At 44.7% G+C, this 14,593-nt stretch overlaps 1 long non-coding RNA gene across 1 annotated transcript; it reads right to left on the reverse strand.

Annotated features, from left to right (window-relative positions):
- Positions 1 to 3,203: 3,203 nt before the first annotated feature.
- LOC118355374 (uncharacterized) lies at positions 3,204 to 10,249 on the reverse strand. Its single transcript, XR_004817716.2, has 3 exons — positions 10,041 to 10,249; positions 4,696 to 4,790; positions 3,204 to 3,340 (listed from the first exon to the last, which is right to left on the reverse strand). It is a non-coding gene; the product is annotated as an uncharacterized LOC118355374 (long non-coding RNA).
- Positions 10,250 to 14,593: the final 4,344 nt, after the last annotated feature.

Raw genomic sequence — 14,593 nt, forward strand, 5'->3', positions numbered from 1 at the left:
AAACCTCAGTCTGGGCTTCTGAAATCTAGAAGGAAAACCCATGCAGATGTGAAGGAAAGACCACAAGTGGCTTTAAATTCTATACCGTGGGCATAAAAGAAGAAGGAAGGAAATCAGCTCTGAGTGCCTGCAACAGGTAGAAGGTGTGCTTCAGAGGGTAGACAGTAGCTTTTGGAATTCATCCATTTTTCTGTCCATCTGGGAGCTGGTGACTGTGGCCAAGGAGCCCCTGAGCCATGGGGCTAATGTGAGGGATGTGGGGATAAGTGAAACAAACACACATCCCTGACTTGTCAGAGTTTAAAGGGAAGGTAAAGAGTTACACTACTAAAAATGTTCCTTTTTTTTTTTTTTTTTTTTTTTACTAAAAATATTCTTGAAGCCAAGTTGAAGGAGGAAGGATCCTTCTTATGGAAAACTTCTCAGTCTACCTGTAATTACATACTTTATTTCACTTTGCCAGCTATGGCCCTTTTGCCATGTAACCTCACATATTCACGAGTTTGGGGAACCAGACCATGGACATTTTGAGAAGGGGCTCTTTATTTTGCCTACCATATGTGTCTTGTCTGTCTTTTAGTACAAATAACCCATGTCCCTTGTAGAAAAATCAGAAGATATAGAACAGTTTAAAATGAGAAAGTACAGAATGCAACTGCTTTTAAAATATCTCCATTTTGTTCCTTAAAGAAAACACTCGACCGAATATTCTTTACCGCGCTTTCTCACTTCACAATATAATGTCACCGTCTTCCCACAGGGAGAGACATAACTGTATATATCAGCATTTTAATGACTCTACGATGTTCTATTATGACATTGTGCTATAATTTCTGAACATGTAGACTGTTTCCAGTTTCCTGTACATACCAATAATGGTGTCATAACATTCTTGTTCATGCACATTTGTATATTTGTCTAGTATTTTCTGAGGGTGAGTTCCCAGAAATGTAATAGCTAAGCCCACGGCTGTGGTTGCTTTCAAGGCTTGAGATACATATGGCCAAAATGCCCTGCAGGATGCTCGTGCCAATTCACACACTCCCCTGCGGAGCAGACTGTTGCTCCACATGCTCAGAACCCCGGCCAGGATCAGGCTTTAAATCCTTTATCAAACTGATAGACTGATTGAAATCCCACAATTGTTTTAATTCATATTCCTTTAATAATCAGTAAGGGTTGAATATTTGTCATATATTCTCAACTTCACAGTTTTTATTTTTTTGTTACTTGCCACTTTATGTCCTTTTTCTACACTAAAGTGCTTATATTTTTTCTTACTAGGCATTGATAAGGCTATATGTGAACCCTATGCCATTTTGCTGCAGATAATTTTCTCAGTTTAGAGCTCTTTTTTTTTTGATAATTGACTTTTTCAGGCATAGAGCTGTCGACTTTTTTTTTTTTTTTTTTTGCAGTTGAATCTACCGGTCTTTTTATTTATAGTGCCTGCCTTTGGTTTCATGCTTTATACCTCGGCATTGGAAGTGTCACGGGCCTCGCCCACCTTAATATTGTATAAATATTCGCTGGTGGGGTTATTAATCCGTCTTGATTGTTCGCCTAAAATATATGTTAGTGCCTTTTGCTAAAAGAATTCTGTTAAGGCAGCCACTTGAAACACAAGGATGCAGCTCCCTGCAGGGTTGACATCAGGCTTTAAATAACGGGCATGTCCTGTGGCTGTATCCAAAGGCTTGGCAGCAGTGTCTCTAATTGGGGTTAGACTTGAGGTCCTAATTCACTGTGATTTTTAAACCAAGTGACGAGCCTTCAGAGAGAGGACCTACCACCTCTTTCTATTCGGTTGAGAAAATATGACTCAGCTCTTGCTCTTCATGGTGGAGCAGTTTAATTTAATTTCCCTTGTTTACTTCCTCTGCTTGTTGGATCACTGAGGTGTGGGCAGAGATTTTACGATATGGGGTCCAAGCCCATGGAGTTCTCAAGCCTGGCTGTCCTGCTTCAGGCTATGACCGAGCAGAATCACGGAGTGAAGAGCTTTAAGAAGGTAGAACTTGGAGAAATTGTTGCAAAAGATCCACGGAATACTGCCCACCGCTCAGGGGAAGATATTTCTTTGTTCTCACCTCACCTGGAGGGGTAGCTGTGGACTCATTCAGCAAGTGTTTCCTCCTGAGTTTGGGCTCATGCCAGATGGAAGCAGGAAACCCAAGCTGGCATGGAGGGGCTTCTACTTACCAGACAGGTTTCACCATCTTCTGTGAACTTAAAGATTTAGATGAAAGTCCTTTCATTGTCCTGAAAATCAAAATGAGTACCAGAACTTTCCACCAAACAGCTTCGCCTCTCCCTGGGTCTGCAAGAGTATGTGGGAGTAGAGCACCCACGGAGGACAAAGCCCCACTTCTTTTTTTTTTTTTTCTTTTTTTTGATGCAAAGCCCCACTTCTAAGGACGTCCTTGGTTCAGGTAGGAAAGTGACCACGCCCACTATCCAGTCCCTTTGCCCAACAGGCAGCCACTGAGGACCAACTTCCACCACTTTGTTTGTGCTGCACCCCCTGCTTAGCAGACCTTCCTCCACACCCACCTCCTGAAAGCATAATCATCAAGGCCCACCTCAAAATCTGCCTCTAAGTCAAAGCTTTCCTCGACATCTTTCCAACCCTCTAGCCCTCCGACCACTTCCTCCCCCTGCCTCCCCACCCCACCCCCATCACCACCAACCCAACAGTATTGTGTGGTGGCTTTGGAACCAAATAAGCGCGGGTTTGCAATGATTCTCTCACCTAATCACTCCGTGCATTTGGAACCTTTGGAATATTGACTTAAGAGTTCTGAGCCTCGGCTTCTTCATCTGGAGGATGAAATCCACCAACCTTCTCAAGGGTGTTGTTTGGCAGATTACGTGAGATCACACATAAAATGAATACGAGCAGGTCTTTGGCCTCTAGGTGCTTGTATTAAGTGGTGAGAACCATAACATAAGATAATATCACTCTCATAAAAGGGACACAGAATGCTTCAGCAGTACAGAGAAAAAAGAGGTTTTGTCATCTGGGAATGATCTGGGAAAGTAAATGGAAAGAAGGCATTAACCCTCTTGAGGAAGGGGTAAAAGTCCACTGGGTAAAGCTGGGAGCCGAAGATGAACAAGGGTAAGTCAGGCTGTGTCCAGAGAAGAGAAAATAGCAGGCTCTTGCAGAGCTATATTTTTTTAAAATAGATTTATTAACAATACTGAAGTTAAGATATAACAAAATAGGGTGCCAGAGTGGCTCAGTTGGTTAAGCATTGGGCTTTTGATCTCAGCTCAGGTCTTGCTCTCAGGGTCTTAGTTTCGGGTTCCATGTTGGGCTGTATACTGGGTGTGGAGCCTATAAATAAAATAAATAAATAATAATAAATAAATAAATAAATAAATAAATAAATAAATAAATAAAGTTGGTGTTTTAGTTTCAGAGCTTCAGATATCAAAGCTTTCTGAGCATAGACTGATAGCATTAGAATTATCTTTAGGAATATCAATTTGGTGACTGTAGGCTGCAGTTTAGAAGAAATCCATTGGCCAGTTGAGTAGACAATGCAATCACCCATATTGAAAAGAACAGCCTTAAATCTGGAGCCAATAAAGCTGACCTAAATTGTGACTTGATTGGATGGGAGACAGGGAACAGACATGACAAAGAGGATTTATTCTTGGTGAATTGGAGTATGGTGGGGCCATTAAAGAAAAAAGAAACACTCAGAGGACCACTTTTGACCTGCTTAGATGGAGATACCAGGAAGAAGGACCATCCCATAGGAATTAGAAGCAAGAGAATGAATGTTAAGAAGAAAATTGTCACCCTAGATCAAACTTAAGGGTACATTCATAAAATGAGATAGTGAAAACTGTGTGGGTGGATGAGATGCCCAAAGACAGCATAGGGAGAAAAGAAAACCAAGGACAGAAGCTTACGTGATATCAAAGTTTAGGGAGTAGAAACATGAAACAAGATCAGGATAGAACAGTCTCATATCTAAATGTGATATTTTCTTTTCATCTGCAATATTCTCTAAGGTCCCCTTCATTTAAATTACCATCATTTTTCAAGATTTAACCAAATTCTTACACAAAACAATTATTAATAAGCTTGAATTTACCGAGCATGTGCCAGATGCCATTCACTGTATTAAAAACTCTGTACATATTATCTCTTGCCCATAAGCATATGATGCAGGTACATCAATGATACCCATTTTACAGATGAGGAATTAAGATTCAGTAAGGCTTAATAGTCATTAAGGCCAAGGCTTAACAGGTAATAAACAAACCTGGATTGTCCGACTCCACAAATGAAACTTTAACTTCCTTGTTGTACTGTCATTAAGTCATCTCCAGGATATTTGGAGTGAAAGCCAAACATCTTAATTTTTGAAGCTCCGGAGCACCCCATTGGAGAACCTTGCCGTATATTGTAATAATTAATAGCAAATCTGGCCCTCGTGTTGACAACATGGCTTTGCCTCTTAGGTCTTAGTTACCTCTTCTTCAGAATGGAGATAGCATTTCCCTAGCAGCGTCAGTATAAAGGTCACATACATGAAGCACTAGTATAGTGTTTACATGTTTTACTATTACAGTTATTATTGCTGTTGGGGGTGGTACACACTCCCTTTGAGCTCCAGCCTCTCCCTGAATTTATTCCAAATTTCCCTCTGTAAGTCCAAGTTCCCTGGCATCACTTACCCAGGGTGTTCTTGATTTGAGGTAGTGCCCAGCCCAAGAAAGCAGCATCTCAGAGGGGACTCGCTGGTGATGGAATGTCCCGGAGGGTTGAACACCTGAGGAAAGAAGACCTGAGGAGATAAGCCATATAGCTGATCCATGAGATAGGTCTGAGCCCCTGTTCTTTCCTCATAACAACGCCAATGCCTTGATTTCTGCTGTGGGGGGAGGTGAGCTGAGTGACGGACAGCATGCTAACAATTTAGCTTCAAGACACTGGGTCATGCCAGCAGATATTTCCCCCACACCAGCTAGTTCCTGGTCTTCCCCCATCCAGAGCTGGTGCATCTGCTTTGCTCATATTTGGGGCCTATTCCCAAGCAAGAGGCTAAATCCCCTGAAGCACCCCCTCTACCAAGACCTTCCCTTGGATTTTACAGTCACCTACTCCTGCCAAACCTCACTACCGTGCTCCACTTCCAGGAGGGGAAAGCATATGGACCACTATTTGTTGCCAAAACCGATCAGAGAACAAAACTCAGTTCTCATAAAAATTGCACAGTACCTGCTTGCCTCTCTTTGCTGACAATAAAAATGAAGCTCATGCTCAGGAAACTATCTTTCTCGAAGGAAATATTTTTCATTCAGATCCAACTCCTAACTCAGTCATTTCTCACTTGTTCAAACACCCTGATCACCGGAGGAAAGGACTATAAATAACCGAAATGATAATTTTCTTAAGGATTGTGTTTTATACACAGTAAAATCCAGATCTTTCCATTGAAACCCATTGATAATTTTAGAACTTTCCTTGCAGAGGTGGGAAAGAATCCACATTATTTTTTAAATTTTAATTACTCACTGAATGAAATCTAAAAGTATTTAATTATTAGATTTGTGCCTCGAGATAAGTTCAATGGTAATTACAGGATGTCTTTTTTTTTTATTCTAATTCCAAATAATTAAATCCCAAACACGTTGAACCATTATGATTATAATTAGAATAAAGGTGTCTTCTATTTGAAACCAAAGTTTGGCTTTTTGTTTAACCTTTTTGCACCTCATCAAAGGGGGATGCTTTGGAAAGAAATCCATCTCCATCTCTCTAATGCTACTTTAAAACAAAATTAAAAAAAAAAAAACATAATTGTCTACAGAAATGCTTTTCCATTACAATAGCGGCACAGAGAAAGCAAGCCCCAAGCTCTCAGCTTGCCCGGAGGCTCAAAGGTGTACTGACTTCTCATTTCCCTTTTGTCATCCTCGGACACAGGGAGCACCCAGAAACCGGGCAAGAAGATGAAGCAGATACAGCGAGATCATCAAGTCCATGGGGTGGGGTGGGGGAAGGATCTGTGAAGTACTCCTCCCCGCCCTCCAGTTTGTCGATCAGTTTTGGGGTCACTTTTCTGAGCTCACCTTCAGTTAAAGGTGAACGAAGGGCCATTTGGGGGATTGAGTAGACACCTCGCAGGGAGGTGTCTGCAGACTAGGAAATACAAAGCAAGATGCACAGAATGAGATCTAAGGAAGATCTAAGATCTAATGAGATCTAAGGATCTAAGGAAGCCTTGGAAGGTATCGAACGGGGGACCAGGCAAGAGTCACGGAGAACAAATGCACCTGTCCTTCCCCTGGGTTGATGGGGCTGCCGAGGAACCCTGGTTAGGGTGGCTCAAACACCCCACAAATGGAGCTTAGGGTCCTGTGCACGTCTCCACCCCGTCGTGCTCTGGGATTTGGGAAGTGGGAAGGTGATGGTTTGTGGTTTCCAGGAGGAGGTGCAGGGTGGGGGTTCAGGAAGGAGAGGAGACGCGTGTCTTTAAAAAGTAAATAAACCCAGCGCAGATGTCCTCTCCTGGCTGGTAGGCAGAGAGGACGGCCCTTGCTCATTGGGGAGCATCTGGAGGCCAGGGGGGTAAGAGCCTGCAAGGAGGGGAAGCAAAAAAAAAAGCTATAAAGAGAAGGCCAGAGAGCAATCATAATACTTAGAAAAATGTCACATTAAAACCTCCGGCTGCCGGCGGCTGGAGGGAAAAAGAGTTCCAGACAATAGCTGAGGGAACAAGTCAAATCTTGTGTTCATTCCTGTGGTTAAGACAAGTCTGTACGACCACACAGAAAATTCCATTCGCCTCCGACCTTAACTCCCTGCTTCCCCGAGCTGCAGACACTCTTCTGTTGGAAGGGCCCTTGAGAGGACCCAGGGCATCTCTCCCACCCGGACCTTGCTCTCATCTTGCACCCTCGCATCGTGCAGATCACCTGCTCTCCTCTCAGGGGCCTCTTACTCCATTGACTCAAGCCTAAGGAATGAAGCAGGATTGGGGAAAAGGACACATTCTCTCACCACCCTCCCTGCTGCCCACCCCCCACCCCAGTGGCATTCATTTTAAACCTTGAGACCCATGGATGTCCCACGAACTTATTCACCAATTGAATAAATGTTTGTTGAATGCCTGCTAGGCCTCAGGCTCCAGACTAGACATTTGGGGAGGACAACCAAGGTCAAGGTATGGCTAAGAACATTCAAGGCAGGGAGCATGAGAAATATGAGCAGTCCGTGTGCTGCTAATCGTGTGTCCTGACTCGGTGACTCTTGTACCTTGCAAACGTGGGGCATCACATTCTCCTTTCCTTCTTTGGGGTTTTCGTGGGTCCAGCTGACAAGTGTCCTGCCTGCTGGAGTCGGTCCTGCCAAGTATCCCTCTTCCTCACCAGTAACCCCAACATCTGCTCCTTTTCTTCCCCCGCCCCCCAAGACAAGCCTAGGTCTGCTTGCTCCAGGAACTGTCCCATTGGAAGAGGAAGGTTATCAATAATAGTCTTGGGTCTAAGGGGCTGAGAGGAAAAAGTTCTCAATTCAGGGAAGTCTCTTTCAATTCAGGGAAGTCTGAGGACCCACTCAGAGAGGAATAGGATGTGGGATCTAACATGTCCCCAAGCGAGAAAGTGTAGCAAGTGATCTAATGCTCCAGGAAGGGGGCAAGGTTGGTAGACTGGGGTACCTAATGGAGATTATACCTTCTTTCTAGTCAAACTGGGAAAGATCTGTCGCTTGGCATATTTTCTGCTGCCCAGCGCCTCCAGGGAGCTTGTGATAGTGGTATGCTTACAATTTAAATAACCATTTCTCCCAAGGGGGGGAGAAAAAAAGCCCTGTTTTCTAGCTTTTGCCAATCTCCATGGTGTAAACACTCGCACAGTGGCTGAGTTTAAGGTACCAATATAAGGAGTTGAGAGGCAATGCCCACAAGCAGCTCTTGCTCGTTGATACAAACTAACACCAGACCACTAGAAGCTTCCAGTCTAACACACATCTACAGATAAACACAGGACATAGTGACAGAGTCTCCTGATCAATTGGCATATTGGCATCAGCAGGAACAGCTTTAAGCAAGCCCCAGAGGGGAGTATGATTTAGGGGTAGCAGGAAAAATGACCACGCAGCCACTGGGCAATAGAAAACAGTACCTACATTTCTCCTTTTGGTCCCTTGGAAGCATAGAAAACCAGGGGATGTCAGAGCCAGCAAAGACCGTGCCAATAATCAAGACCAATCCCCTCATCCAGGCCCTTCCAGAAGAGGAACTAAATCATGCAGGCACGGAATGATCTAGACAGCCTCTGCTTGGGACATACTTCCGTTGACAGGTCAGGTCTCCCTTCCATGACACTGGAGTATTGAGCAGAAATTTAAGAAACTAGGTCATTAAAAAAAAAGAAAAAGAATTAGAAATCTCTGGGGCCTTCTGAGCACACATAGAGGCCAAGTGACTGCCTCTACAGCTGGTGGAAAGTGGATGAAGGTGCCACCAGCAAGGAACCACAGACTCTGTTCAAATTTGTTACTCAGAGACTTGTCCCAGACACAAGATTTTTGCAGCACAGAAATGAACCCCCATGTCTGCCAGGCTCTGTCTGCCTTGGCTTTTGAATCAGAGGTGAGGAATATGCTCTATCTAGGAAGGCCGGAAAAAAAAATTCCCACATGAAGAACCCCAGCAATAATTTTCTGGGCTACATCTCTTGGGCAAACGTAATGGGACGGCAAAGTCTTTGGTGCTGAGGGAGCTCCAGCTCCTTTCTGCCGATAATTCATGATCCCTGAGACAATTATGAGCAATGAAAAGGCGTAAGTCAAAGGAACATCAAGTAAAGCTAGATTTAGGAAAATAACACATTACATTTAAATATCCATATATATTTAATCTGTGTTTAATAATGCAAAGAATACATTAGTCAAGGCTTAGGCAGATTCCACGTTGACGTTAGCTGCAGAACAGCCTGGCCTTCTGAAGTTTCGCAGCCTTGGTGCCATAGGAATGAAAACTTCTGGAGGAATGGAGCATGTCATTGCAAACCTGGGGCCTGCAGAAATGCTAACGGAGGCATTGCAGAGGTCACCACAAAGTCAGGTTTGCTGCAAAAAAATAGAACTCAGGGTGAGCCTAAGAAATCCAAAGCTCCAGTCTCTAGACTGACTGACTGCATTAGCCACCCTCTGCAAGGCAGGGCAGGGAGCAGGAGGTCACTTCATGGGGGGGAGGGGGGGAGGGGAGTGGGCAGAGGGACCAGGATTGCTGTTGCCATTGTTATTTTATACTAGGTCTCCTCTCCTGTCCTCGGGCTTTAATTCTAGACTACCAGATGGGGAATGGCTGCCTGGGTCCCAGGGGAAAATCAGAACATGTCCCCAGTGGGCAATTCCCTGGGCTCCAAGGCCTTGCTGCCATCTGGAGGGGTGAATCAGGTGAGTGTACTCAAGGATGAAGGGGGAATCGCAAGCATGGCCAGCCTTTAGTGTAATCATGCTTCTCCAACAGCTGGAAAGGGAACCAGTGGGGACACCATGCAGTATATGCCAAGTGGCATCTAGGACCTGGAGACAAGAGGCTGGACTGTCAAGAAGTAGGAGAAATCCTCATGCTTTGGTTGACCATCACGCAATTTAACAATCACCAAGGCCCAAGTACTTTGTGTTTATTGCACTTTGGACAACTCCTCCCCTAGACCCAAGAGTCTCTCTCTAGGCCCACAGTTCACTCACCATCTCAACCGAGGCAGTCTCAAGAACAAAGCTACAGCAAGAAGGTATCTCAGAGACTATCTAACCCAATCTTCACAGATAAGAAGACTGAAGCCCAGAGAGGCAATGCGGATCATCCAAGCTTACCCAAGCAGTAACAGGATAGCGAGGAGGGAAGCCCAAGTCTCTGACTCCATGGAAAACACTGCCCCCCTGTTAAGCCCTGTTTCTAGTTCTGATGGTCTGTACTGAAGGAAGGCAAACATGCATTAAATGCCAGGCACTCTACTAAGAGCCTGAATATATATTATCTCCAAAAGAGTAAGCACTAGCCTACCTCAATTAAGGTTTACAGTCAGATAGGAAACTTGGCTCTCGTTCTGGCTCTGCCGTTTTTCAACTGTATGGTGGTTAGATCAGTCATGGCACTTCCCTAGGTGTCCTTCTGCCTCTGGCACCTCGTGTGACCATCCCCGTAGCTTGTAGAACCTCCAAATGTCATTAACCAAATTGCAAAATGAGTTCTAGTCTAGTCCAGAGCACAAAGGAAGCGATGAGGAAAAAAGAAATCGAGCCTGGGAAGTGAATGAATGTGCCTCTCACAAATGCCTGGGGGAAGCAGCATTGTGATCGGGTTCAGATATGACCCAACCTATACTCTTGAGTAAGCCCTGGAACACCCTGATATCCCCCCTGCCTTGTACTCGGGAACTACCCATCCCAACTCCATTCCCTGTGAAGTCATTCCACCAGTAGAAACAGTCCAAGCTTTTTCCCAGCAAAAAGATGGTGGGTGGGGGATGCAAGGACCACCTCCCTAGATTTTGTTGTTTCAACCTTCTTTCCAAGAACTGAGCCCCTAAAGATTTCAATTATCTGAAATTTCCTCATCCCACACGGGACTCCTCCTTTGGAGGGAAAGCCAAATTACCTCTCAGTGTCTCTTCAGGTTAAGCACGACGTTGAGGAGCATGCTCATTCTAGCAGTGGGCACTTGGAAATAACATGAGCACTGACTCACCAGTCTTTCTGAGCCAGGTATTTTGAATTTGCTCAGGGCAGGAAAATGGCCAGGGGGCTGGGCTGGGGAGGGAAGGGGAGGACCCACGCAGATGATGGCTAACAACTATCCAACTCTGTTCCAAAAAGGCGAGTACAGGGGAGACTCTCAGAACATATGCTTCTGCTCTTGTTGTTTCCCTGCCAGGAGTCTCCTAAATCATCATGAAATGGCTGCTTTCTGCCTGCCTCGATCATGTATTATGGGGCATTAATAAATAATGGGAGGTTGTAGGACCAAAAGGCGGGAAAACCCAAAGGGAAGGTGATGGAGAGGCATAATTTAACAAGTAAATGAAAGAAGCTATTAAATCATAGTTAAATTATGCTGGCACCGGAAAAAAAAAAAAAAAAATGGGGGTGTGTGTGTTGGAGATTTCTCGCTGCAAAATGCTTTCGATAAAATATTGAAATTTCTCTCCTGGCTGACAGAGGCATCTCCCGATCACAAGGATAGAAGTCTGTGGCCTGTCTGTGGCTCCCATTAGATACTGAGCTCGGGCATGGGCCCGGAAGAGGGAGAGTTTCTAGATGTTTCTCAGTCCATATTTTTCCTAGGATGGGTCCACAGGCACCACTTGATACCCCGTCTGGGACGCATTTCTTGCTGGTGGCCTCAGTAGCCAGGTCACTAGTCTTATGCCTATTCTCCATTGGCTCCTTTTGGCATATTTTGGGGTTCCCACCTTAGAGGAGGGGAAATACCGAGTTGTGACTTAAAAATAACTCTTGTTATGGGCAGCTTTATACTTTCTCAAGTACCGTCATAGCCGTGAACACTTTGACATTTACTATAATTCTGTTAGGTAGGAGGTCAACTCTTCCTGTGGGGAAGTCATATTTTGTTCTTATTTGTGTGCTCAAAACCCAGAGAAGTGTGCATTTAATACATACCGAACTGGATGCAGCATGCTTGGAGAGGTGAGGGAACGAATGAACTCCCGTCTTGTAGCTGCGAGGCTCAGAGAGGTTAAGTGACTTGCCCAAGACTGAACTAGACAGTGTGGGAGTTGTAACCAGCAGCAAGGCTTTCCGAATCTCAACCTGTGCTCTTTCAACACAACATGTTGTCTCTCTTCAAGGTCACACAGTAAACTAGATCAAAGCCAGTCTACGGGACCCCTGTAAATTCACACAAGCAAAAGGCAGACTCGATTTTCTCTATTGGGATTGTGTTTTCAACCGGGGTATAGACTGTTGTTGAGCATCTGAAGGACTTTGGGAGTCTCTGTATCTAAAGGAAGTTTCTAGAATCCTCCGGCAGGAGATCCACACAGAAGCCAGAACACTTCACAGTAAGTCTGTCCCTTTCCTTGTTTCCAGGGATGTGTGCTATGGTCTTGGCAGAAAAACTTACTGCCATCCAACTTCTCAAATATGCTTGGGCCCCAAGCCCCAGTGGGAGAAGCATGTGTATCGACATGCCAGGGGAATAAAGTCACAGCAGAGTAGATTTGTTTGGACAGGCGGGCTTAGTGGTCTGACAGGGTGTGCAAGCTCTCCACGCTACCCTGCATTCTAAGATAGAGCTACTTGGCAAACATATCAGAAAGCTACGGGATAAATCTATGTGGGGTCCCTGAATGGTCAGGAGTACAGAGGTTTGTGCAAACATCTTTCAAGACAGCAAAGGGACCTCTGAACCCCTTTTCAGACAGTGGCAGCTCAACCAAACTGTGAATGCTTAGGATCTTTAGACCAGGAGAGGAGATGGGAAGTTCACTTCAGCAGCCGGCGCTCACTAGCAGGATGAGACTCTGAGGTGGGCTTTGGAATCAGAGAGAACCGGACTCGACCACTTACAACTTGCTACCTATGCGACTGTAAGCAAGGTAGCTAAATTCTTTGAGCCTCAGTTTCTTCCTCTTTTGAATGGGAATATTTGAACCTGCTGAATCAATCGTATCGGATTCAGCTACAAGTGACAGACACACTAAAACCCCAAGTGACTTACACAAGTTGTGAAAGGGAAAAAATAATAATCATTTGGTTGCAGGCAGGTTTTGACTAGTAGGGTGGTTCCGCAAAACCTCAGGAATCCAGGCTCCTTCCATCAAGCTGCTTTCCCTTTCCGGAACACAGTGCTGAGATCACATGGGTCAAGATGGTTTTGCAGGTTCCAGAGACTTTGTCCAAAGTCCAGCCACCATGCGTAAGGGGAATGCACTAGGCCTCTTTTAAGGACATTTCTTAGAAGTTCTACATAACCCTTCCTCCCATAGTCTGCTGACCAGAACTGAGTCAGCTGGCCACATCTGTGCACAAAAGGGAGCTGAGAAATTTCGTTTTTATTCCCAGTGTCCGTGTGCCCAGCTGAAACTCAGAGGTTCTGTTTTTTATTAGAAGGGGGGATGAATATTGGGGGACAATCAGTATAGTCTCTCATGTCTCATTTACAGAATAAAATGAGGTGATGGTTGTAAATCATCTACTTTAGGTCCTAGCGCATAGGTAGTGCTTGGGAAATGCTCATGACTGTTATGCTTAGGGTTGATATACCTCTACCCAGGAACAGATTTCTGTGGAAAATCTTGACAATGCCTGACACTTGACTTTATCCCTGAGACACCATGAAATCCTGCCAGGTTTCTTACTGAGTTGAAAGTGAAGGTCCCAATGAAGTTGAATAGTGAGCTTGGAGAGGACTCAGGAAGAGAAATAAGGGTGAGTAAAGCATTACTAAATGGGACCCATGAGGGCGAGAGTATGAAAACTGTGAAGATTTCAACTAGAAAGCAAGTGACTTCCAGGTTGCCATACCTGTTTTGTCCATCATGGTAGCCAAACCGTTTTCCATCACCAACTGCAAGAGCAAACGAACAAGGAACAAAGCAAAAGCGGGATGATATCTGGGGTTCTCATGTATGTAGGTTTTCGTGCAGGGGATGAGATGGAGGTAGAGAGTGTATTGTCAATTTAAAGAAGATTTTTATTGGCACTTTATGGATAGCCTATGAGTATTGCTTGAATAGAAGAAGAAATGGTAATCTTGCTGGAGGAATATCAGTCAGGGTTCTCCAGAGAAATATAATCAATAGGATATACATATAGGAAACACACACACAAAGAAAGAGAGAGAGATGTATTTATGGTAAGGAATTGCGGAGGCTGGCAGGTCCAAAATCTGCAGGGTAGGTCTGCAGGCCGGAGATCCAGGGAAGAGTTGATACTGTGGTTTGAGTCCAAAGGCCATCTGCCACTGCCTGGAGAATTCTCTCTTCCTCAGAATAGGTCAGTATTTTTCTTAAAATACTCAGCTGATGAGATGAGACCCAGCTACATACGACAAGATCAGCCCTTGACATTTATGAGCTCCAAGCTATTAGAGTCATGAAGGACCCTTCAGCACACATCCAAATCCTGAGCACAGTTCAGGATGACGCCTCTAAAACCTGGGTATGATCTTGCCTTGCTCAGCTCAGAAGACTCCAGAGGCTTCATGGCCAGACAACTTCAGCACTGGCATCTCTTACCCTCACATCAAGGCCCTAACTTTCCTTTCTGGCTTTATCTACCACTCTGCCCCTGCCCATGTCCAGCACTCCAGCCAAACCTTCCTAGACTGGCTGCCTGAATCTTTTCAATGTTTGCCTGCCTCTGTGTTTCCCTTGTGATGCGTCCTCAGCCTTGGAATTCTTCGTCCCAGCCCTCAGTCTATCACAGAACTCTTCAAATGCAGTCTCAGGCTGCCTTCACCAAGAAGTCCTTTCTTTTTCATTCTAATTTGCAAGAAGAATGATTTTTTTTTTTTGTAAAAATATTTCTTCATGCCAGCAGAGTACAAAGTAAAAGATTTCTCTGTGCCATACCTCCCATCGCCACTACCAGGAA

This window comes from Canis lupus, chromosome 7 (genome assembly GCF_003254725.2).
Source record: "Canis lupus dingo isolate Sandy chromosome 7, ASM325472v2, whole genome shotgun sequence".
In the NCBI taxonomy this organism is placed as follows: domain Eukaryota; kingdom Metazoa; phylum Chordata; class Mammalia; order Carnivora; family Canidae; genus Canis; species Canis lupus.